Source organism: Plecotus auritus (genome assembly GCF_963455305.1).
Source record: "Plecotus auritus genome assembly, chromosome: 11".
In the NCBI taxonomy this organism is placed as follows: Eukaryota; Metazoa; Chordata; class Mammalia; order Chiroptera; family Vespertilionidae; genus Plecotus; species Plecotus auritus.
Window position 1 is genome coordinate 28,419,713 of NC_137777.1, and position 25,593 is coordinate 28,445,305.

Below are 25,593 nucleotides of genomic sequence, written 5' to 3' on the forward strand. Positions count from 1 at the left end.
CCTTTCTGATTGGTGTTTCTGGTTTCTTAGGATATATTCCTAGGAGTGGGATTACTGGGTCAAATGGGAGTTCCATTTTCAGTTTTTTGAGGAAACTCCATACTGTTCTCCACAGTGGCTGCACCAGTCTGCATTCCCACCAGCAGTGCACGAGGGTTCCTTTTTCTCCGCATCCTCGCCAACACTTGTCGTTTGTTGATTTGTTGATGATAGCCATTCTGACAGGTGTGAGATGGTATCGCATTGTCGTTTTGATTTGCATCTCTCGGATAATAAGTGACTTTGAGCATGTTTTCATGTGTCTCTTGGCCTTCCTTCTATCTTCTTTCGAAAAGATTCTATTTAGGTCCGTTGCCCATTTTTTTATTGGATCATTTATCTTCCTTTTATTAAGTTGTATAAGCTGCCTGTAGATGTTGGAAATTAAACCTTTATCAGTGATACCATTTGCAAATATGTTCTCCCATACAGTGGGGTTTCTTGTTGTTTTGTTGATGGTTTCTTTTGCTGTGCAAAAGCTTTTTATTTTGATGTAGTCCCATTTGTTTATTTTCTCTTTGGCTTCCATTGCCCTAGGGGCAGTATCACTGAAAAAGTTCTTTTGGCATATGTCTGAGATTTTGCTGCCTGAGGATTCCTCTAGTATTTTTATGGTTTCCCGTCTTATATTTAAGTCCTGTATCCATTTTGAGTTTATTTTTGTGTATGGTGTAAGTTGGTGATCTAGTTTCATTTTTTTGCATGTATCTGTCCAATTTTCCCAACACCATTTATTGAAGAGACTGTCTTGACTCCATTGTATGCTCATGCCTCCTTTGTCAAATATTAATTGCGCATATTGGTTTGGGTCGATATCTGGATTCTCTATTCTATTCCATTGATCTATATGTCTGTTCTCATGCCAGTACCAGGCTGTTTTGAGGACAGTGGCTTTGTAATACAGCTTGAAATCTGGTATTGAGATCCCTCCTACTTTATTCTTCTTTCTCAGGATTGCTGTGGCTATTCGGGGTCTTTTTTTATTCCAGATGAATTTTTGGAGAGTTCTTTCTAGGTCTGTGAAATATGCTGTTGGTATTTTATTTTATTTATTTATTTTTTTAAATATTTTATTGCTTTTTTACAGAGAGGAAGGGAGAGGGATAGAGAGTTAGAAACATCGATGAGAGAGAAACATCGATCAGCTGCCTCCTGCACACCCCCTACTGGGGATGTGCCCGCAACCAAGGTACATGCCCTTGACCAGAATCGAACCTGGGACCTTTCAGTCCGCAGGCCGACGCTCTATCCACCGAGCCAAACCGGTCAGGGCAGCTGTTGGTATTTTAATGGGGAGTGCATTGAATCTATAGATTGCTTTGGGTAGTATGGACATTTTGATGATGTTGATTCTACCAATCCATGAACAGGTATGTTCTTCCATCTGTTTACATCTTCCTCTATCTCTTTTTTCAGTGTCCTGTAGTTTTCCGCATATAGGTCTTTTACCTCCTTGGTTAGGTTTATTCCTAAGTATCTTAATTTTTTTGGTGCGATGGAAAATGGGATTGCTTTTTTAGTCTCTCTTTCTGTAAGTTCACTGTTGGTGTATAGAAATGCCATAGATTTCTTGGCGTTAATTTTGTATCCTGCTACCTTGCCGAATTCATTTATTAAGTCTGTTAGTTTTTTGATAGAGTCTTTTGGGTTTTTTATGTACAATATCATGTCATCTGCAAATAAGGACAGCTTTACTTCTTCTTTTCCAATTTGGATGCCTTTTATTTCTTCTTCTTGTCTAATTGCAATGGCTAATACTTCCAGTACTATGTCAAACAGGAGTGGTGAGAGTGGGCATCCTTGTCTTGTTTCTGTTCTTAGGGGAAATGGTTTTAGTTTTTGCCCATTGAGTATGATGTTAGCTGTGGGTTTATCATATATAGCTTTTATTATGTTGAGGTATGATCCTTCTATTCCCACCTTGTTGAGAGTTTTTATCAAGAAAGGGTGTTGGATTTTGTCAAATGCTTTTTCTGCATCAATTGATATGACTATGTGATTTTTATCTTTCAATTTGTTTATGTGATGTATCACATTTATTGATTTTCGGATATTGAACCATCCTTGCATTCCTGGGATAAACCCTACTTGGTCATGGTGTATGATCTTTCTGATGTACTGCTGGATCCGATTTGCTAGAATTTTGTTGAGGATTTTGGCATCTACATTCATGAGGGATATTGGCCTGTAATTCTCTTTCATTGTGTTGTCTTTATCTGGTTTTGGTATTAGGGTGATGCTGGCTTCATAGAAGGAGCTTGGAAGTGTTCCTTCCTCTTGAATTTTTTGGAGTAGTCTGAGGAGGATAGGTTTTAGTTCTTCCTTGAATGTTTGGTAAAACTCTCCTGTGAAGCCGTCTGGCCCCGGGCTTTTGTTTGCCGGAAGCTCTTTGATGACTGCTTCAATTTCTTCCATAGTTACTGGCATATTGAGCTGTTTAGATTCTTCCTGATTGAGTTTTGGAAGGTTATATTTTTCTAGGAATATGTCCATTTCCTCCAGGTTGTCCAGTTTGTTGGAATAGAGTTGTTCGTAGTATTTTTTAACAATCCTTTGTATTTCGGCGGGATCTGTTGTTATTTCACCTCTTTCATTTCTGATTTTGTTTATTTGGGTCCTCTCTCTTTGCTTCTTGGTGAGCCTGGCTAGAGGTTCATCAATCTTGTTTATCCTTTCAAAGAACCAGCTCTTGGTTTTGTTGATCTTTTGTATTGTTTCTTTGGTCTCTATGTCGTTTATCTGTGCTCTGATCTTTATTATTTCCTTCCTTCTGCTTACACTGGGCTTTTCTTGTTGCTCTTTTTCTAACTCTTTGAGTTGTTGGGTTAGGTAATTTATTACCCCTGTTTCTTGTTTTTTGCAGTAGGCTTGTAGAGCTATGAAATTCCCTCTCAAGACTGCTTTCGCTGTGTCCCATAGATTTTGGATTGTAGTGTTTTCATTGTCATTTGTTGTCATGATGTTTTTTATTTCTTCTTTGATCTCTCTGGTAACCCAGTCATGGTTTAATAGCATGCTGTTTAGTCTCCATGTGTTTGATTTCTTTGGGTTGTTTTTATTGTAGTTGATTTCCAGTTTTATGCCACTGTGGTCTGAGATATGATTTCTATCTTCTTGAATTTGAAGAGACTTTGCCTATGTCCCAACATATGGTCTATCTTTGAAAATGACCCATGTGCACTTGAGAAGAATGTATATTCTGTGGCTTTGGGGTGAAATGTTCTGAAGATGTCAATTAATTCCATCTGGTCTAGTGAGTCATTTAGGATTGATGTTTCTTTGCTGATGTTTTGTTTAGAGGATTTGTCCAATGGTGATAGTGGGGTATTAAAGTCTCCTACTATGATTGTATTGCTGTCAATGTCTCCCTTGATATCTTCCAGGAGTTTTTTTATGTATTTGGGTGCTCCTGTATTGGGTGCATATATGTTTACCAGAGTTATTTCTTCTTGTTGGATTGCTCCCTTTAGTATTATGAAGTGGCCTTCCTTATCTCTTGTTATGTCCTTCAGTTTGAGATCTAATTTGTCAGATATAAGTATTGCTACCCCAGCTTTTTTTTCAGTTCCATTTGCCTGGAAAACCTTTTTCCATCCCTTCACCCTCAGTCTGTGTGCGTCTTTTTTCCTGAGGTGGGTTTCTTGTAGACAGCAGATATATGGGTCATGTTTTCTTATCCAATCCATTACCCTATGTCTTTTGATTGGGGCATTTAATCCGTTTACATTTGAAGTTATTATTGATAGGTACTTATTTGTCGCCATTCCTATTCTTTACACCTGTGTTCCTTCTTCGCTTCCTTTTTTTTTTTTTTTTACAGCAGACCCTTTAGCATTTCTTGCATTGCTGGTTTGGTGGTAATAAATTCCCTTAGTCCTTTTTTGTCTGTGAAGCTCCTGATTTCACCTTCAATTTTGATTGACAGCCTTGCTGGGTACAGTATTCTTGGATTCAGACCCTTCCTTTGCATGACTTTGTATATTTCATTCCATTCCCTTCTGGCCTGATGAGTTTCTGTTGAGAAATCAGTTGCTAGTCTGATGGGGGTTCCTTTGTATGTAACTTTCTGTCTCTCTCTGGCCGCTTTTAAGATTCTTACTTTGTCGTTGGTGTTTGCCAATTTAATTATAATGTGCCTTGGCGTCGGTCTTTTGGGGTTCATTTTGCTTGGGACTCTGTGAGCTTCTTGGATTTGTGTGGGTTTTTTCTTCTCTATATCAGGGAAATTTTCTGTCATTATTTCTTCAAATAGGTTTTCTATTCCTTGCTCAGCTTCCTTTCCTTCTGGAACCCCTATTATGCGGATGTTGTTTTGTTTCGTGTTGTCCCAAAGTTCCCTTAGGCTCTCCTCCTGCCTTTTAATTTTTTTTTCTAGAAGTTGCTCTACTTGGGTATTTTTTCCCATCTTGTCTTCTAGCTCACTGATGCGGTCCTCTGCTTCTTCTAGTCTACTCTTGATGCTTTCTATTGAGTTCTTTACAGCAGTGATGTCATTTTTCATTTCTTCTTGGTTCTTCTTCATTTCCTCTTGGTTCTTGCTCATATTGTCGAATTTGTCTTCCATTCTTTTCAGCCACCTTATGACCATTTCTCTGAATTCTTTTTCTGGAAGGTTGCTTGCTTCCATTTCGTTTACTTCCTTTTCTGGTGATGCCTGCTTTTCTTTCATATGCGGGCTGTGTCTTTGTCTCCCCATGGTCTCTCTTCTCTGGGTGTCTGGTTATGTAGTTCTCTCTCTCCTGCGTCGATTTAAAGGCACAAAATACAGCACTACCAGGTACAACACACAAGGCACTGAACAGAAATGTATTCACGATATTAACAACCTCCAATAAAGGTGACCACCAGAGAAAGGCAAATCAGGGGATAGTAGAGAAAGAAGAAGAGGAAAAAGAAAGAAAGAAGAAGAAAAAAAAAGGGGGTGTCAAAATGAAATTGGGAAAAGGGAAAAAAAGAAGAAAAAAAAGTAAGAGAGACAAGAAAGAGACTAAGAGAGAAAGGGAAACAGACTATATATATTGGGGATAAAACTCCAATAGAACAATCACTTATCCCAGCAAATTCCAGCAACAAGTACCTGGGGATTAATACAAACTACAACACCAACTAATATTGAGTGAGGCAAGGGAAAACAGAAGCACTAAACAAACAAAAAAATAAACAAAAGAAGAATAAGCAAAACAATCTCACAAAACATAAAAATTCGATATAATCTACATTCAAACGAACAACAACAAAAGGACAGAGAGAAGAACAATTTTTTGGATAGTTAAGACAGCGAAGAGAGAGATGTGTATGGACTTGGAGCAGGGGATTGGAAATTAGATATATAAGTAGGGTGAAATTTTAAAAGGGGGTAAACAGAAAGAATAGGGAAAATCTAAAGCAGGAAAGGGGTAAGATAAACAGGACACTGAAAAGGGAAAAGTGAGGAAGAGAGTGATGGCATAAAGGTAGATTTGAGATAGAGTAAAATGATGCTAAAGGAAAGATAAAAATAGAATGTAGAACATTAATCCCAAAACAAAATGAAGAAAAAATAAAATGACACTTAAAAAAAAAAAAGATAAAATAGCAGTAGTAATAATACGGATTGAAAATAAAAATGTAATAATTAAAAAGGTAAAATCAAGTGAGGAAAAAAATTAGTTTCTTGAGTAAAAGATGCAAAAAATGAAAATAAAAAAATAAAAAAATAAAAAATAAAAATAAAATGTGGAGTAGTGAAGGTCATTCACTTCCTCTGTTGTTCTGTTTGGCACGCCTGTTTCTCAGTCCGGACAGTATTGCAGTTCCCTGTGTTCCACTGCTCTTCAGTGATGTAAGCCAGTCCTGATTTTAAGCAGGCGGTGTGTCTTAATTCGTATTCCTTTATTTTTGATTACACAAGAGTCAATTTGTGATTCAGCCCCTGGGTGGCAGTGTTTCTGGATTGACTTCTGGGTTTATCTATGGCCTCTCTAGGGAGTGTTAGAGCCTTCTTTCCCTGTGGCACTCACTACCGGTTTGTGGGAGTGGACTGCCTCAGAGCTGGCTCTCGGATGGTCACTCCCCGCTCCGATCCCCAGGTTCCAGAAAAACAACTTTCCCCTGCAGTCTCCCAGGGTGTCCCCAACTGGGTGAACCTATGAATTGGGCTTAGTAATCAGAAGCAAGAATTTCAAGAGGAAAAAGCCCAAGTGTGCGCACTCCGTGGCTGCGCGTAAGTCTAGCACACCCCTGAAATTCTTAGGGTGTCCCTGCACTTCAGATCAAAATGGGTTGCTTTTTAGAGAGCCCTTCTGTTAGCAGCTCTGAGGACCCCCTTCCACATTCACAGATCACGCCAGCCCCAGCAGCCACCGATTTTTCTAGGCACAGACTTCCCTGGTCCTCCAGCTCCCGCAAAACGCGCGTTCCTCTCTCGCGCTGGGACCAGAGACCTCACCTTATCCTAGGCGAAATCTGACCTTTCCGTGGTGGAGTGTAGAGCTCCTCTGAACACGTGTGTTTGCGCCAATTGGGGAGCGTTGTTCTGGGGCTCGCAGCTGTTTCGTGGGTGCCGCAGTTGTGGATTCTCAGGCTTCCGATAAGCTCCACTTTCCGGTTCCAGATGGCGGCGACTCCGAGTCCAAGCCCACAGCTCCGGGAGGGGACCCAGCCACAGTGGGAGCTGCCCGGTCAGGGGAACCCCGTCTAGCAGTCTCCCACCTTCTTCTGGAGTTCAGCTGTCCCCCAACTTGCCAACAAACACTCCTAGTGCGACCCTCAGCTGTTCTTTCTTTCTGCTCCGGGACAAGGCTCGGAACACGTCTGTCTATTCCGCCGCCATTTTTCTCCCCCCACGTGCTTTTGTTTTTAATATGTTTTTATTGATTTTTGAGGGAGAGAGAAACAGGATCAGCTGCCTCCTGCATGACCCCTACTGGGGATCCAGCCAAAAGCCCCAAGCATGTGCCCTGCTGGAGGAATGGAACCCTGAGATCTCTTGCTGCTCAACCAAGTGAGCAACACCTGCCAGGGTGGTAAGTGCTTCTTACATTCTCTTACCTCTCTCCAAAATGACTGTCTAAGCCCAGGCATTCTCAATCCCTGAAATATGGCAATTGTCTCCTTGCCTGCAGTCTAGACTCTCTCCAGGTCACCCACTACACTGCTTCAGAGTGACATTTTTGAACACCAAATCTGAGTGTAAGATTCCATTACTCTAAACTTTTAAATAGTCCTCCTTAGCTTACAGGTTAAGCTTTAAGATGCCTGGGGGCTGGGTGTAAAAAAAGGTGAAGGTATTAAGCAAAGAAAAAAAAACCTTATAGACACAGACAATAAAGAGTTTGGTGATTGCCAGAGGTAATGGGGATTGGGGGATGTAGAAAAGGGTAAAGGGGGGATACATGGCAATGGAAGGAGACTTGACTTTAGTGAACACATAATATAATATACAGATGATGTATTCTAGAATTGTACTCCTGAAACCTATATAACTTTATTAACCAATGTCATCCCAATAAATTCAATACATTAAAAAATATGCCAAGTTATTGTGCTTGGAAATGTTAGTTATAATTCTTCCTTCTGTTTCATTCACTTCATAAATATTCCCTAAGTACCTACTAATCTAAGTACCACCTTCTGCATGAAACCTTTTCCAAATCCCAGTCTTCCAGGTAGAAAGGAACCATCTCTCCTTTGTGTGTCTTCTGGGCCTTGAATGTTGGGACAATGTACTATTTATTTTTTATCCTGCCTTGTACTGTTTGGGCCCATAACAAGGGCTTTAGAAAAGTTTACTAGGAAAATATTGCATGTCAAGTATAAGAAATGGTAAATTGACAATGGAAGGCTTTCTGAGAGAGGCAAACACAAAGCTGAAAGGATATAAAATGAAGAACAGGGAGGTATGATTTATAGTATATTTTGCAGAGAACAATAACCCAGTGGACTTGTCTATTCAGTCTCTTAGAGGATCCATCCCATCAGGATACCATCAAATAACCTATCCAACCATACCATTGTGCCTTTTATAATTTCCCCCCTTTTTTTCCCATTGCATAGTGAGAGATCCTCTCAACCAAGACTTGGCCTATAGGGTTTCTGCTGAAACATTGTATTTCACAATGACCAATAAATCTTTCAACAAAGGGGGTGTCTTTTGAAGACAGAAAGAGGCCACTAAAACTTATAGAGCTACATACACTTTCGTCATGGCTGTTAATTTTGGTTAGCTGTACAGAATGACTGTTTGCTTTGGCTAATTCTTAATTAACTTTCTCTGGAACACCTTTCATTTTAGAACCATTTTTAGACAAACATTCACTTATAAATTCCAGTCTGTAGAATGTGGATAAAAAACACATATGTGTAATTAGAGACATTAAAGGGGTGGATGATTCTACCTGTGCATCAAACATTATGACTAGATTGTAAGAACGCTCCTACATGGAAAATGCTTTTTTAAGTTTATTTAGATACAATTTAAATGAATACAGGTCCATTTACGAAGGGATTGACTTTATAGCAGCTTTTCTTCAGTATAGTCTTTGTCAATCAACTAATTTTAAAGTCACAAATCTATTGTGTTAATGTTGTGGGGCAGGATCTGTGATATCCTTTGGTGTTATAAAGTGATACTCAGATTAAACCATCAGCTGGCATAGAGTCTCAAACTAAAATTTAGAACCACATGGTTTTTTAGATCTGGTTCACTTATCTATCATATTCACAAATCCTCTAACAAATTGATAAACAATTAGTTGGCTAGCTACTTCTTTCCTTTCTTCTTAATTTTGTCTGTTTGTCCACTTTCCTATCTGCCTATCTTTATGCCCCTTACTTTCTCTACCTTTTGTCACACACGCAAAAAGTAAACTCTTTGGTAACTGAGAACAGAGTACCATATTAAAGAAATGATTTTATACCCCAAATTGAACTCTTTCTCATTCTGACATCCCCTTCTGAGTGGTTCCCATATCACTTGATGGTAATTCCATCCTTCCTGGACACCTTGGAATATTCTTGACTCACAAATCCTGTTGGTTCTCTCTCCAAGGTATGTCCTAAATCTGCTCACTTCTCATCATCCCCACTACCAGTATGCTAATGTGAGCCACCACCCCCTGTGCCAGGATGGCTATAAGGGCCTCCTAATGGCTCTCCCTGCCTCTACCCTATTCTCCTAAGGTCTTTACTCAGCCTAGCAGCCCATTTGACTACATTTTTTAAACCATCAAATAGTTTTAGTTAAGTTGTGTACATTGTGCTTTAGACAAAAATGCTATTGCACACTTAATAAACTGCAGTATAATGTAAACATAACTTTCGTATGCACTGGAAAACCAAAAAATCCTCACAACTCACTTTATTGCACTATTTGCTTTATTGAGGATGTGTGGAACTAAACCCTCAATATCTCCTAAGCATGACTGTATTTAGAAAAGACCCTAAGGAAGGTGTAACACAAATTTCAAAGATTTTAAATGGTTCAAAGAAGGGCTATATTAGATTTTTACGGTTGCTGTGACAAATTACCACAACTCGGTGACTTGAAATGATGCAAATTTATTCTCTTTCGGCTGTAGAGACAAAATCAGAACTCAGGTTTACCAGGCTGAAGTCAGGACATTGGCAGGACTGGTTCCTGATGGAGGCTCTAGGGGAAAATCCACTTCCTTGCTTTTTCCAGCTTCTAGACACTCCCTGCTCTCCTCACGCATTCCTGACACATCCCTTCAACTTCTTACCTCTCTCTGCTTCTCTCTCACCTGAGGACACTTGTGATTACATTTGGGACCCATTAGAATAATCTAGCATAGTCTTCCCCTCTGAAGATCCTTAACTTAAGCCCTTTTGTCATTTAAGATAACATTCATAGGTTCTAAGGATTAGGATTTAGATATCTTTGGGCGTTATTATTCAGCCTATCACAAGGACCATCTTAACAATCCAAAGTCCTATTGGAGCCTGTGGAGAGAGAAAAAGGATAGAGGCTGATTGGCATCAGAAAAATGGTGAAAGTCAGTAGACTTTTAACCCAATACACTAGGGGAAAATTAATGTCTGATAAAATCTAGTGCTAACAGTGTATGGGAATATGGAAAACAGACTTTCTCGTGTTATTTTTGGGAGTGTAAATAGGTACAACCTTTTTGGAGGGCAATTTGGCAATATCTACCTACAATGTAATGTTTGATCCAATAGTTCCACTGTAATAAATGTACCCTACCACTATACCAGTAAAACGTACAACTGTATTTACATTCAAAGATATATAACTTTGTAACTTTGGCTATAATAGCAAAACTTAGAGAATCCAATATACCCATTGCTGAAGAGCTGGTCTAATAAATTTTGGTATGAATACACAAAGGAGTCCTCTTTGGCTGTTAAAATAAATGATCTAGTGAAAATATTTACCAGATAAATTATTGCATAACAACGTTAAGGTGCACATAAAAGTAAATGTTATGCTTCATTTTGTGTAAAAGTAATAGGTTGTTTATAAATTGGAATGGGCATAATTTATTTTTCGGAAAGCATATATAAGAAATTTTCAATAGCAATTTCCTTCAAGAAGAGGGACCCTAGGGAAAGAAGAATGTGTTTCCTTTCTGCCTTATACGTTTTCTGTTCAGTTTGAAGTTTCTAGCTATGTGCATACACAGCACAGTGCTTAAAAGTGCAGCCTTCGGTACCAGTCGGCCACAGTTAGAATTGTGGTGCAAATAAGTTGTGCCACAGTTTCCACAGCTGTAAATGGGGATAGTAATAGCACTGTATTCGTAGGCTTGTTAATTCATAGGATTAAGAATAAATGCACCTAAACCACTTAAAACAGTGCCTGCCACATTGCAAGTTCCTAAAATATTATATACCCTAACACCGTGGTCAGCAAACTGTGGCTCGCGAGCCACATGCGGCTCTTTGGCCCATTGAGTGTGGCTCTTCCACAAAATACCACGGCCTGGGCGAGTCAATTTTGAAGAAGTGGCGTTAGAAGAAGTTTGTTTAAAAAATTTGGCTCTCAAAAGAAATTTCAATTGTTGTACTGTTGATATTTGGCTCTGTTGACTAATGAGTTTGCCGACCACTGCCCTAACATGTTGCTTTTATTTACCCCGAGTCAATAGATGTGATCTGGGCAATAAAACATGGGACATGTTTATTTCTTCTGAATACTTCCTATGTTTCAATGGAAGCTTACTAAATACTTTTAAAACATAAAACAAAGAAAAAGTTAGCAAGAGTCTGGGCAGTAGTAGGGACCCTTTCCAGGTATCTGAGCAGAGGAAGTTCATAGCACAAAAGAACATAGATAACACTTTTGGAGTCTTTTATAGTTTACAAAACACCTTCGGGAATCACCTTAATATTTTAGGTTTAGGGGAGTTGGCATCAAATGGGCCAGAAGTGGGCTCAAACAATAACTCAGGTTTGAGAAAATGTGAGTCCATACTCCGAGGGACAGAAACAGGGGAGAGTAGGATTAAATAGGAATGGGACCTGGTAAGTCACTGAATATGGTAATGAAAGAAAACGGTGAGTCAGGGTTTCCAGTGTGGGAATCTGTTAGAGTGATGGTATTGCCAACACAGAAAGTTTGGTGACAAGCAATAAGGTAGAGGCCAGGGTCTGAGAATCAGTGATGAACTTCTGATGAATTAGAACAGAATGTTGTCAATGAGAGGTTATGTCATTAGGGAGAAATTCACTGAATACAAAAGTGGATATGTCAAATAATAACATTTCAGAGCAAAAGAGCTCTTTATTCTAAAACCCAACATTTTTTTTTTTTAATATATCTTGGGTCTGATTCACTTGGTCTAATGTTTTAAAATCTCAGTTTAAGGTATCAGATGGACCTGCTCTACATCATCAGTAGTAATATGCCACCCAGATTATTTAACTACTTTCTTAAAATATATTTTTATTGATTTCAGAGAGGAAGGGAGAGGGGAGAGAGAGAGATAGAATCAATTATGAGAGAGAATCATTGCATTGATTGGCTGCCTCCTGCCCGCCCCACACTGGGGATCGAGCCCGGGAATCAAACCATGACCTCCTGGTTCACAAGTCAACGCTCAACCACTGAGCCACACTGGCCAGGCTATTTAACTCCTTTGAATCTCAATTTCCTTGTGGATAAAATGGGGGTAATAATCTATTTTATATGGTTGTTATATTAAACAAGGTAATATTTGTAAAATGCTTAGATTTTACAATGGCAGAATACCCGAACAACCAATCAAAGCACAATATGCTAATGATATGCTAAGACTGCTCAGCTGCTCACTATGACGTGCACTGACCACCAGGGGGCAGACAGTCGACTGGTCAACCAGTTGCTATGATATGCACTGACCACCAGGGTGCAGATGCTCGGACCGGTAGGTTAGCTTGCTGGTGGGGCCTGGCTGATCAGAACTGAGCGAGATGGGCCGGACACACCCTGGAGCCCTCCCCAGCCTAATCGTGCACCAGTCAGGTCCCTAGCCTGGCCTGCACCCTCTCGCAATCCGGGACCCCTTGGGGGATGTCAGAGAGCCGTTTTCAGCCTGATCCCACAGGCTACTCCCCTTGGGAGGGCACCAGATGCAGGGCTCATAGCTGGCAAGTGCTGCTGCGGCAGTGAGAGCCTCTCCTGATCGGGACTGATTGGGCGCGAGCCCACCGTAGGCCCAGTGGGGCCAGGATGAGTGGGAGCAGTAGGTAGGAGCTGCAGGTGGCATTGGACTGCGGGTTTCGGCACGATCCCTGCAGGCCACCAGGAGGGACCCCACCTGTGCACGAATTTGTGCACGGGGCCTCTAGTGCTCAATAAATTGCAACAGGAACATGAATGGGTGCTGGTGGCAGTGTTTGTTCATGGTGCCTTTGACTGTGTGTAGCCTCTTTATCTGATCACTTAAACAGTTCAGACAAATGTACTATTTACTACTATACTCCGATTCAGTTGTTGCTATGAGTAAGAAGGGTTTTGAATAATCAAGAATCACTCTTCAAAGTCGAGCTAAGAGACCAACTGCTGGCTTTCTCCTTCCCTTGGCAGATGTAATAACACGGGTGGTTCTATTACCTAATTTGAACCCAAGCCATTAGCTTCCTGGAAAGTAAGCGTCCACATGTTAGATGAAAGTTTTCTCATCCCAGGGCTTTCTGCTGAGGCCTTATGGTTAAGTGTGAGCAGGTTTTGCACAATTAGCCAGATGTTTGGGCAGCTCAAAGATGGTGACAATCTTCTGATCCTTGTCACTGGCTGTTGGCAGTTTTGATCTCCACCCGAAGTTACCAGAAAGAGAACTGAGCAAAACTTGAAGAAGCTTTAAAAAAAAAGGAAGAAAGAAATTTTTCCTCTTTAAAAATCGATTAAATGTGATCCTTCCCCACCCTTACTGAAATTTCCCACATGTAAAATTCCAAAAAACAGACATTCAGACACCCAAATCTGAGAAATAACCAAAGAACATAAATCTCCATTTGTCGACAAGGAAATGACTAACACCATTCCTGCTAGGCCCTTCAATATGAGAAAGCCCAATACGGCAATCCTGAGTAAACACTCACACATACATGTGTGTGTGCACCCCAGACACATGTGCAAATAAGTATGTCAGTATAAGAATATGAGGTTGTTCTAGTACTTTCTACATCGTCTATCTCTAAGTCCATTTTTGTCTGAAATAACAGGGTTGGTGAATTTCCTGTCCAGTTTCTGCAGTTCACTGAAATATCAATGTTCCTTGGCTCCTTGACAGGCCGACATCCACATTTATGTGTGTTTTTTTATCCTCACCCCATGATATGTTTATTGATTTTTTAGAGAGGGGGAAGACAGAGAGAGAGAAAGAGAGAAACATCAATGTAAAAGAGAAACATCAATTGGCTACCTCCTGTATATGCCCCAACCAGAGATGGAACCCACAACTTAAGTGTGTGCCCTGAATGGGAATCAAACCCACAACCTTTTGGTGTATGGGACAATGCTCCAACCAACCAAGCCACCCATCCAGGGCTTCACATTTATTGTGGGGTTTTAAAAATATGTTTTTATTGATTTTAAAGAGAGAGAAAGGGAGGAGGATAGAGAGATAGAAACATTGATAGAGAGAAACATCAGTCGGCTGCCTCCTGCATGCCCCCTACTGGAGATCAAGCCCACAACCTGGGCATGTGCCCTGACTGGGAATCAAACCTGTGACCTCTTGGTTCATAGGTGGACATTCAACCACAGAGCCATGCTGGCAGGGACACATTTATTGTTTTGATGGCAAATGTCTTGGCCTTTAGAAGTAAATTATAAAAGTATTAATGCCTGAATCGTACTGATTATGAACTTAGGCACAGAAATGACCCATCACCACAGTACCAGTAGTGGTAAGGAATGAACACAAGCCTTATATTACAAGTCGAGAGACCTGGATCTCCGTTCTGCCTCTGCCATTGCATGAGGTCACCTATGTCTTCTCACCTTACTAGGCCTCAGTTTGCTCATCTGTAACATAAGGCTAGCAATGATTATTTCATAAGTCATGTCTCATAAGCCTGGCTCCTTCTCCTTTACCTCATTCTATTTAATCCCTATCCAAAGCTTAATATTTTCTCATATTCATTCAATATATTCTGTATCAGCAGACAAATTGAGGCAAATTTTCTTCTGTCAAATGTAAATAGGGTAGATATAGGATTATGGTAATGAGGGAATGTGCCAAAACATAGCTTAGGACGCTTTCTTTCAGTATTACCCAATCAACAGTGATATTCTGAAAACATGTTTTTAAACAGATGTCAGTAACTAGTATAATGAAATAATATCACAACCCAAAGAATTTAATGTTCGAATCAGATAGTGATCAATATATATTCACACAAACCCACTGTTTAAAAAATCACATTTTCATCAGCTCTTATCCTAAGTCAGAGTAGTACTCCACCCGCACAGTCCCACCCACTTCTTGAGTGATGTGAGAGCAGCTTCAGAGCCACACCACTGGAGAAACACCAGGAGAAAAAAAAAAGAAGAATGGTAAAAAACCTCAGCAGATTTAAGAGTTCATAGTCTACTTAAATGGCAATTATACCTTGGCTTTCTCTACTTCTTCTTAGTTTGGGAAGTGGGAGGCAATTGTCAAAGGCAAAGAGTATGATTTGTTTGTGATTATGAAAGGCAACTCCTTTTTTTCTCTTCCTTTCTTATTAATGCCACATGGCAAATGCATCAGTTCTTTTCTTACAGGAAAGAGAACTAAGGATGTGGATAATCATGTAAATATGCTTTGCATATAGATGTTCTTTTTAAGTAAATGAAATTTTAAAACATTTATGTTGTCACATTGAGCAGTCATTAATAGTTATTTTTTAATATGTTTTTATTGATTTTAGAGAGAAATGGGGTGGAAAAGATAAAAACATTGATGAGAGAGAAGCATCAACATCGATGGGCTGCCTCCTTCATGCCCCCTGCTGGGGATAGAGCCCAAAACCCTGGCAAGAGACCTCCTAGTACATGGGTCGACATTAACCACTGAGCAACACTGGCCAGGCCATTCATATTTATTGAATGTAAATAATGGTTAAATGCTCGTATGACACTAGATTTTTAAAATTAATATTGAGCTCATAATTCTTCTATTAATGGAGAGAATGGTGATGAACACAGAGAAGTGTGGTAGAGACAGCATTATATGCCAAAACTTCTTTTTTAAAAAGTTTATTAACATTTATTAAGCCTTACTATGAGCCAGAGAATGATGTATTTATGTGAATCTTATTTAACCTTCAATTGAACTTTAAGAAGTAGATCTGATTACCTCTATTTGAACTAAGTTACAAGTTGCACAGGCGTAGTAAGAGACAGAGTCGGGTTCTGAGCATGAAGAGCACTAGGGAGGATCTTATTGACTGGCAACAGAGGGTACCAGGTTTGGGGCAACAAAACATTGAACTCTTTTCTGTTCATGGAGAAAGCATAGACTGTTTTTAATGACAATAAAACTCTAATTAAATGGTGTGTTTCTCATTTACTCTGATCCTGATTCTCAGCCTTGGCATCATGTCAAGATAACTGAGCCAAATAATTCTTTGTTGTTGGCACTAAGCATTATGTTTTGTGTGTTATGTTGTGGACATTAGGCATAATGAAGGATTGTAGAACACTTACAGCATCCTTAGATGCCAGTAGCAACACCCCACCCAAGCTGTGACAGTCAAAAAAGTCCCCAGACATTTCCAAACATCTTCCTGGAGGCAAAATCATATCTCTTGAAAATGACTGCTTAACTGTAATCAAAATATTCACTTTGCTTTAGTAGTATCTCTGTCTCCAAGCCTGTTGTACCTGGCATAGAAAATCTAAGCTATGTAAGTATGTGAATTCAAATTTATCTTATATACATTTCATAGACACTTCCAATTTTCAGAATATTTAAATGAGTAGCTTACTGTGAAATACAGAGGAAAAGTATCTTAAATCCCATTTCCAAATGAGGACATTGAAACACCAATAACTGAGAGGAGGCATCAAGTTTGGTAGGAAGAACTCAAAACGCAGAACAGGATTCTAATTTTACACCTGCAAACTCATTAGCAGGCATTGGGAAAAACTCATACTTTCAGTCTCAGTTTTCCTCATCTAGCAAATGAGAAAAATAAGTTTGGCTCTGCCCCTCACAAAGCTCTTAGATGGATCAAATCAGAAAGGCATGTAAAAGTACAAAGTGTTACCAGCATTTATTACTGTTGGTTTTCCCATGGTCATCCAGAAATGGAAGGGCTGAGGCTGAGATTAAATGATCACACCTAATATTCTCTTCCCTTAGATGAAGTGTGACAAATCTGTGGGCCCCACTCCCCTGACTGTGCAGATATTGCTAATTAATCACCGATCTTTTTCCTGGTGTGACCCCAAAACTTCTCAGCAGCATACTCCAGATAACCATAAATTAAAAGTCAGATTTTGAACTTGAATCCAAATCTATTGGTTATTTTTACATTAGATAATGTTGCCATTTGGCTTTGAATACCTTAGGGATCATCTACTATATATAGTAGTCCTCCCTTAGCTGTGGGGGATGCAATTCAAGACCCCCCAGTGGATACCTGAAAATGTGGATAGTATCAAATTCTATGTATACTGTTTTTTTCCTATACATACCTACCTATAATAGAGTTTCATTTGTAAATTAGGCACAGTAAGAGATTAACAACAATAACTAATAATAAACTACAACAATGACAATAATATACTATAATAAAAGCTATGTAAATGTGGTCTCTTAAATACCTTATTGTACTGTATGCACAGCGTTGATTCACTGTAAAAAGGGATGATTCACATCCCAGACAGGATGGAGTGGGATGGCACAAGATTTCAACATGTAACTCAGAAAAGCATGCAACTTAAAACTTATGAATTGTTTATTTCTGGAATTTTCCATTAATTGTTTTGAGCCATAGTCAACTGTAAAAAGTAAAACCACAAACAAGGGGCGGGGGGCTACTGTACCTTACTTTTTATGTAAATATGTTAATGTATTGGTATTTCTGTCAGTCAGGTCTAATTGACCAATCCAACACTTACCTCAGGCCTGTGATGAGGCAGGCACTAGCACAGTAGTTCTCAGACATTGGAGGGCGTCTGACACATATGAAAAGCTTGTTGAAACCAAATGCTGGCCCTCTGTTTCAGAATTTCTGACCAGTAGGTCTTTGAGGGGAAATGAGAATTTGCATTTCTAACACGTTTCCAAATGATGCTCATACTGCTGGTCCAGGAACCCGTTATGAAAACCACTGCACTAGTGAAAAGACAAAAAGGCCATAGCCTTAGCCAGAAGACCTCAGTTTAAGAAATCTTATGGTTTTTATAATTTTTGTAGTCTTGGGGAAAATGGTAGGCCTTTCTAGACTTGACATTAGAGCTTTGTAAAAGTGATTAATGCAGACTAATCTGCTTACCTCAGAGTTGTTTTGAAGATTAAATTACATAGAGAATGTGAAAGATCCCCACAAAAGGCCAATGCTCTATTTTGTTGTTATTTGGCTAAGGTGCTCTTTGAGCCTGAAATTTCAGCCAGGTATTTGTGAGCCCCCTCCCACCCCTCTCCTCCTGGGCAGCTGAACAATGGCAATCTTTCCTTTCCCCCAGCACTGGGCCAATGGCAGGCAGTTGCTGCATGAAGCACGCCAGGTCCCTATGCAATATTCCTATACCTTTCTCAGACTTAACCACAGTCTACATTGAAGGAGATGCTTTTAGAATGTTCTGGATGTTTGGCTCAAGGCATTGTTCTCCTTTGCTGGTCTACAGAGACCAAAGAGACCTGTCAATCAGAGATGAACGAGGGTGGAACCACCAGCCATTGGCAGTTACTTTTGTAAGAGATGTGTTTGTGACTCATGACAGCAACTTGCCAGGAGGAGGGGAAGAAAGTCATCTGGAAAACACCCTCAATAAAACTGAAACATTCTGGGAAAGAGAAAATAAAAAGGGAAAATAAAGGCGACACAGTCAAGTTCCCCTTAGGGTCCTTATTAGTTTTGCCTAAATTTTTTCACTGGAAATATTAAAAACCCATATCTTGAAGTTCTAATTCCTTGTTCTGACATGTATTGACTATATGCCATTGGAGATCTCATGTCCCAACTTTGATAGAAAAAACTCCATAAAGACAGAGACCATTTTTGTCTTTTTCAGAGCAGTATCCTCAATAACAGACAGAGATCAGCTGCTCAAGAAATATTTTTTTAATAAAACTCTCCTAGCTTCAGTTGCCTCATTGTTAATCAAGACTAAGAAGACATAGCTCTTAGGGCTGTTGTAAATAATCTATGAGCTAATAAACAATGCCCAGAACACAGTAGGCCCTCAATAAAAGGAGGCGGTAATTAGTAAAGATATTCTTGTTCTTAACTTAATGGCTTATTTATTTAACTTACAGGCATTAACTTATTTTAGGTCTTTTGGGACCCATGTTTTGCTTATCTTTTAATAGTCCTAGAAGGAAAAGAACCTAAGAACAATATATCACTGTTTGGGCTTTAAGCTCATGGTGTAACTAATTGTCCCTAATGTAATGAACAGAAACTAGTTTATTCCCTTGTCAACTATACCTTTCAGTTTGATATAATCCTGTTAATTTTCTGTCAATTGTATAGTTTTCAAAACATCATCTATTCTCTAGGAGATAGGATCCAGGGGGGAGAATAAAACAAAGATCATCTCAGGGCTGTGAAAGAAAATAAAATTAGCAAACCCCTGAGAAATCAAATCTGGTAACCAAGTGTACAGTCTGCTCATTAAGTGTAGGAATATAGCTCTTTACCCACCACTCTGTCTGAAGAAGTCAGTAAAGGGCCTTTAAATAGCTATAAAAGCTACTCTAGTCACAGGGCTTACCTGGAAAACCTGACTTTGTCTTCTTTTTTATAATCTAGAAGACATGGGGAGTTGCAACATTCTCTCTCTAACCAGATCCATCTGTTTCTTTATTCACTCTTCTGGTTTAGTTGCTGGGAATAATTCCTGAGAGTTACCTGATCTTCAGGTTTCTTTGCAATGCAGAAGTTCAGCCACCAGGAAAGTTTATATTTCCCTTCACCTACTTTGGTTCCTTTCTAATGAATCTGTTGCCTTTGCCTCAAGATATGGGCTTCATGATCTTCTACTGAAGTCCCCAAGGTTCCAAAGTCTGCAATGTTCTTGTTTTCAGTCACTGATTCTTCTTCTTCTACATAAATACCAAGGCATGGCCCAGTGACTTCCAAAATTCTCTGTGACCTGGCCAGTGTTGCTTAGTGGTTGAGCATCGACCCATGCACCAAGAGGTCACCAGTTCCATTCCTGGGTCAGGGCACGTTCCTGAGTTGTGAGCTTGATCCCCAGTAGGGGGCATGCAGGAAGCAGCCAATCGATGTTTCTCTCTCATCAATATCGCTCTCTCTCTCTCCCTCTCTCTAAAAATCAATAAAAACATATTTTTAAAAAATTATCTCTGAATACTATTTTTCAATTGTTCCTCTTGGCACTCTTCTCTCCAAAAACATCGACATGATTGTACATGAACTGGAGTGGGACATCCAAAAGGAAAGAGCCATTCTTTCCAAGACCTAGTTTCCTTCATTCTCTTTTCTTAAGATGACTCCTTTAGGAGACTCGACTATGGACAAATCTGAAGCTCATTCTTTTCCATTCCAAATTATCCTTGCTATCTCAGACTTTAGGTCCAGCTTTTATCTTCTCAATGTCTGTGGACCAATCCTTTACTTGTCAACCATATCTATACTTCAATTACCCATTAATTCAGGCTTTATCCCTTTAATGTCTAATTTTCCAGCCTGGATGATCATTTCATAAGATGATCATTTCATCCCTCCAAGGGAAATAGCTTTTAGTCTGGTCCCAAAAACTAAGCCAAATCCTGCCTTAGAATCAGCTAAACTTTATCGAGGTCTGTATATCAAACACTAAGCTAATAGTAATGAGAAACATTTATAGTGTGTTTATTAATGCCATGCCCCACATGCTTTGCATTAATTACCTCAGTTTTCCTTGTTAAGCAACCCATGAGGTTGTCACTATTATTATTCCCATTTTGCTGATGAGAAAATTAAGGTGCAAAGAGGTCAAGTAACTTTCCATGTGGTTAGCAAGTAGTGTTGTCATTACTGAAGCCCAGATCATCTCCTTCCAGAGTCCACATCCCTCACCATGCCCCCATACTGCCTCCTAAAGCATGAAGCACTTTATAAGGGTTATCTCAGTGAATTATTAGCAACAATAGGAGATAATTACTGTTGTTATTTCCATTTTAATTGGGAAAAACAGAGGATTGGAAAAGTAAAGTCCCATGATTTGTTTAGCGCAGAAGGGGGACTGTAATTTAAGCACAGTTGACACCAAAGCCTATGCCCTTACTCACTGTTCTGTTCACTGCTCATCTGTAACTACTTTCCCCTTTAGCCCTTTCAGTGGCGCTTCACACCAGTGTTTCTCAAACCTAAGTGATGTCTGATATGATGAGACATATAAGAAGGAAATATTTTGAAAGCCCACTGTTGATTTAAATATCTTTATGTTATATGAAGATATGCAAATACAAAACTAGATATATACTTTTATGCTTGTAGTTCTTTTCTAATTGCAAACCCGAAATTAATTTACAAGTTAAATCAGAATAAAGCAAAAAAAAAAAATCAATCAAGGCCCAATTAATATGAATAACACCAAGTGACATTTCAAATGCAAGGTTTCGATGGACAATTTTGTGCTTGCAGTGTGACCATGGTGATGATAGCTGCAGAACAGTTGTTTTGAGCCTGGCGCTGCTGCCCACCATATATCCTGTGACAATATAATCTTCCATGTGCTGTCTCCATTCCAAGTACGGGGGAACTTTTGTCCAAACAACATCGTTTGGCCTTCACATGCCCAAAGACACTTGCATCACTTGCTTAGTAAGTCCATCTCTGTTCCTACATAATTAGCTCACAGTAATGAAAGTAGTTTAATTTGGTGCTGATTTGTCCATTACACAGGGCACACATGGCTGATCCTTAACAAACTCCTGTGGAGGGTGAAGACAAATTTGCTCCATTAGTGAACTTCATTCGAAGGTCACCTAAAATGGAAAGGTCTCTCTGCAGCTCCGAGTCTTAAGCAGCTGGAACCACTTAAGTGCCTTCAAAAGAAACTTAAAATGTTGTCTCAAAGTAGATTTGTAGGAAATACCCAATACACACTAGTGCATCACAAACACGCACTCACGCACTCACGCACGTACAACACCCTTTCTGTTGCTTTCAATGCCAAATTAAATTAAATTTTAATGTGTTTGAAAACATCAGTTCTGAAAGAAGGGAAACAAGTTTTTAAAAATTAGAAGCTGAGCTGAAATGCCTGTTAGTTCCATTACCAGGAAATCGGCAGCATTTAGAGATTAATTTGTAATCTCAGATTTTGTTTCAAAATTGAGTTGCCTGTTCTGGCTTCTAAGTGAGGAGAGGAAGGGACCCAGAGGGAATCAGGTGGAGGATGGGTTAGGGCAGGCTTTCTTTTCTTTTTACTGCATGGAAGAGAAGGAACTGTGCAGGGGAAAGGAGCTAAGGCCCTACAGAATGAACTTCTATAACCGCAGAAGAGACTGAGGCTCCAGATTTTTTTAAAGCTGCAGGACAAGTTCATTTCTAAGGACAGGGAGCTTAGTATACAGTCTGGGAAGATTGAAAACACTGCACTTAAAAACGTTAAACTTTCCTTTTGCCTTAAGGTACAGGAAATTGGGGGAAAGAGTTTGAATTCAAAACTGATAAGTATTCTCTTTTCAAAACCAAAAATACGGTTTAACTAGACTTTGATCATTTGTACATATTAAATTATTATGGGAATTTTAGCAATGAACTAATATTTATTTTGATTTTCTATGAGAACCTCTTTATATAGATTATTTCATTTGGTCTTCTTGATGTCAACAACCACATGAGGTGGGCACAATTAAAATCCCCATGTTTATAGAAAAATTTAGTTAGGAAGAGGTTAAAGAATTTGCTGGAGGTAACACATCTATCAGATGACAGAGCCTGGGTTTCTCTGATCCCTAAACTGGAGTTCTTAATCCCTAGCACCAACTTGCCTTCCAAAAAGCACTCCCCAGGTAATCAAACCCTAATAATATAATGCACCCCCGCAATTAGCTGTCAACCTGATGAGAAACCTGAGACCCGGACATGTTAAAGGAATTCCTCAAGGCTACAAAACTAGAGGGAAAACCAGATTTCAAATTCCCAGTTCAATGCACCTTCTACTACATATATTATTTTTTGAATACATAAAAACTATTAATACTCTGCACTTTAAATCTAATTTAATTCCCACAATTCTATATATCCAATAGCTACTTTTAAGATATTAATTTCCTATATATGAAAGTGGAGGCTCAGAGATGTTAAGTAAACTCATAGTAATCTCAAAATTAATGGGTTTGATTTTTTTAAAAACTGGTTGAATATAAAATGGAAATGCCCCTCCTCCTTCTTCTGTTAACTTTGGCCAGGCACTGCTGTGTCAGGCTGCAATGCAGGCCATCAAGCTAATTCAGTCCCTTGACAGGTTTTATTCATGTTTAGATACTTTCTGGAAGATTTCCAGTTTACTCTAAGCCAGGTTCCCTCTCATTGTCATTGCCCAACAGTCTCTGAAGACATTTGAGTCTGTGCCTTTGGACTAGCAGAGCTCTAGAAACTAGGGCAACCAGCTATCTCACCTTGCCCAGGACTGGAAGGAAGAACATTCTCAGGATACGGGATTTGGGGATCTAAGACCAGAAAAGGCTCAGGCAAACCAGGATAAGTTATTAACCCTCTTGAGTATCCATAAAGTATGCACTGTTTAGGGGGAGGGACACTGGAGCCTAGCTTCATAAACATTTCAAACATCATTCATTCATTCACTTCGATAAACATTTATTTTTTACTCTCTGCCAGACAACTGCTAGGCACAAGTGATTAGAACAGGACAGCCAGTTTATACTTGTATGAGCTCTAATAATCCATCACTTTTTATTTGGTAGTATTATGCAGCAATAGTTGATTGATTCAATAGGTCATAATTTTGGGCAGCCAAATATTGAGATGGCTGGGATGAAGTGCCCACCAGTAGACTCAAGGGAGTGGAGAAGTTCAGGAGTATCAGGTGCAATATTGTCCTAAGTCACCCTGCTGTGCAAGTTAAATGGATACAGTGTGGGGTATACTGATACTGGAGAAGATCTAGGAAAGTCTAATCATAATAGAATTTAATATTTATTGACTGTTTACAATTTGACACCCATTGTAATAAACAATACATAGAGACACAATGACAAGCAAAGTACTCTTGGACTCAATTACAGAAAAATAGTAACCAAATATACAATTGCATGAATAATATGGCATAAAAATGCTAGAATAAAGATAGTGCAAGTTGCTACTGAATAGGTCAGAAGAGGTACCTAGTAAGACTTGGAGAAAAAAACAGCTGTGGCCAAAAATGGAAGATAGTTGGCCAGACCAAGGGGTAAGGGTAAAGAAAGAGAACATCTTATCTAATAAAGAGGGAATATGCTAACTGACCCTCATGCTGTTGCAAAGATGGTGGCGCCCACAGCCAATAAGGAGGGAATATGCTAATTGACTGCCCCACCCTCAGAGATGGCAGTGCCCACAGCCAATAAGGAGGCAATATGCTAATTGACTGCCTTGCCCTCAAAGATGGTGACACCCACAGCCACAAGATGGTGGTGCCCAGTCCCCTTAGCCCCACTGGGGCAGCAGGTGCACAGCAGGCGCTCTGCACCTACCTCTGGAGTCCCCCTAGTCCCCTCAGCCCCCCAGCCACCCAGGGCCAGCCCAAGGCGCAGGCAAGCCTCAGATGGTGACTGCCCAGCCGCCCAGGGCTGCCCGAGGCTCAGGTAACCAGGGCCAGCCGAGGCTTGCACTGCTGGCAGTGGCAGCAGCAGAGGTGTGATGGGGCATTGCCTTCCCCTGATTGCCAGGTCGCCTCCCACCCCTGAGGGCTCCCAGACTGTGAGAGGAGGCAGGCAGGGCTGAGGGACCCCCCTCCAGTGCATGAATTTCATGCACTGGGCCTCTAGTAAAATATAATAGACACTGGTCATTGAACTCTAGCTCTATGCCAGCCACTGTGTTACCTTTAGTGTGTTACCTCACTGAAGCCTTCACATCAGCCATATGAAGCCAGCACTATCCCAATTTTGCAGATGATGAAACAGGCTGAGATTGGTTATGTGACTTGCTCTAGGCTTGTGGTCGGCAAATTGTGGCTCGCGAGCCACATGTGGCTCTTTGGCCCCTTGAGTGTGGCTCTTCCACAAAATACCATGGCCTGGGCGAGTCTATTTTTTTTTTTTTTAATATATTTTATTGGTTTTTTACAGAGAGGAAGGAAGAGGGATAGATAGTCAGAAACATCGATGAGAGAGAAACATCGATCAGCTGCCTCCTGCACACCTCCCACTGGGGATGTGCCCGCAACCAAGTTACATGCCCTTGACCGGAATCGAACCCGGGACCCTTCAGTCCGCAGGCTGACGCTCTATCCACTGAGCCAAACCGGTTTTGGCTGGGCGAGTCTATTTTGAAGAAGTGGCGTTAGAAGAAGTTTAAGTTTAAAAAATGTGGCTCTCAAAAGAAATTTCAATCGTTGTACTGTTGATATTTGGCTCTGTTGACTAATGTGTTTGCTGACCACTGCCCTAGGCCATATATTGGCAGAAGAGCGGTGGTTGGAGCCCAAACGTTCTACTTTCAGTCACTGCACTAGAATGTACCCACTCTCTTTCTTCTCAAGGCCACACAGGGGATACCAAGGTCCTAGGCTAGTGAGAAGTAAAAAAAAAAAAGTCCTTTCCCCAAGCGCATCATCACTTTCCTATCTTCCTGCAGATGGGGATTTCTTTCTGGCTTCAGTGGAAATAACCTTAAACAGCTGTGTCACACTGTGCCCAGAATAAGAGGCCCGCCAGTTGGTAGGAGGCCAGATTATTGGTCATAATATCCTGAAGCAAGAAAAGATCTGTGCAGATGTTT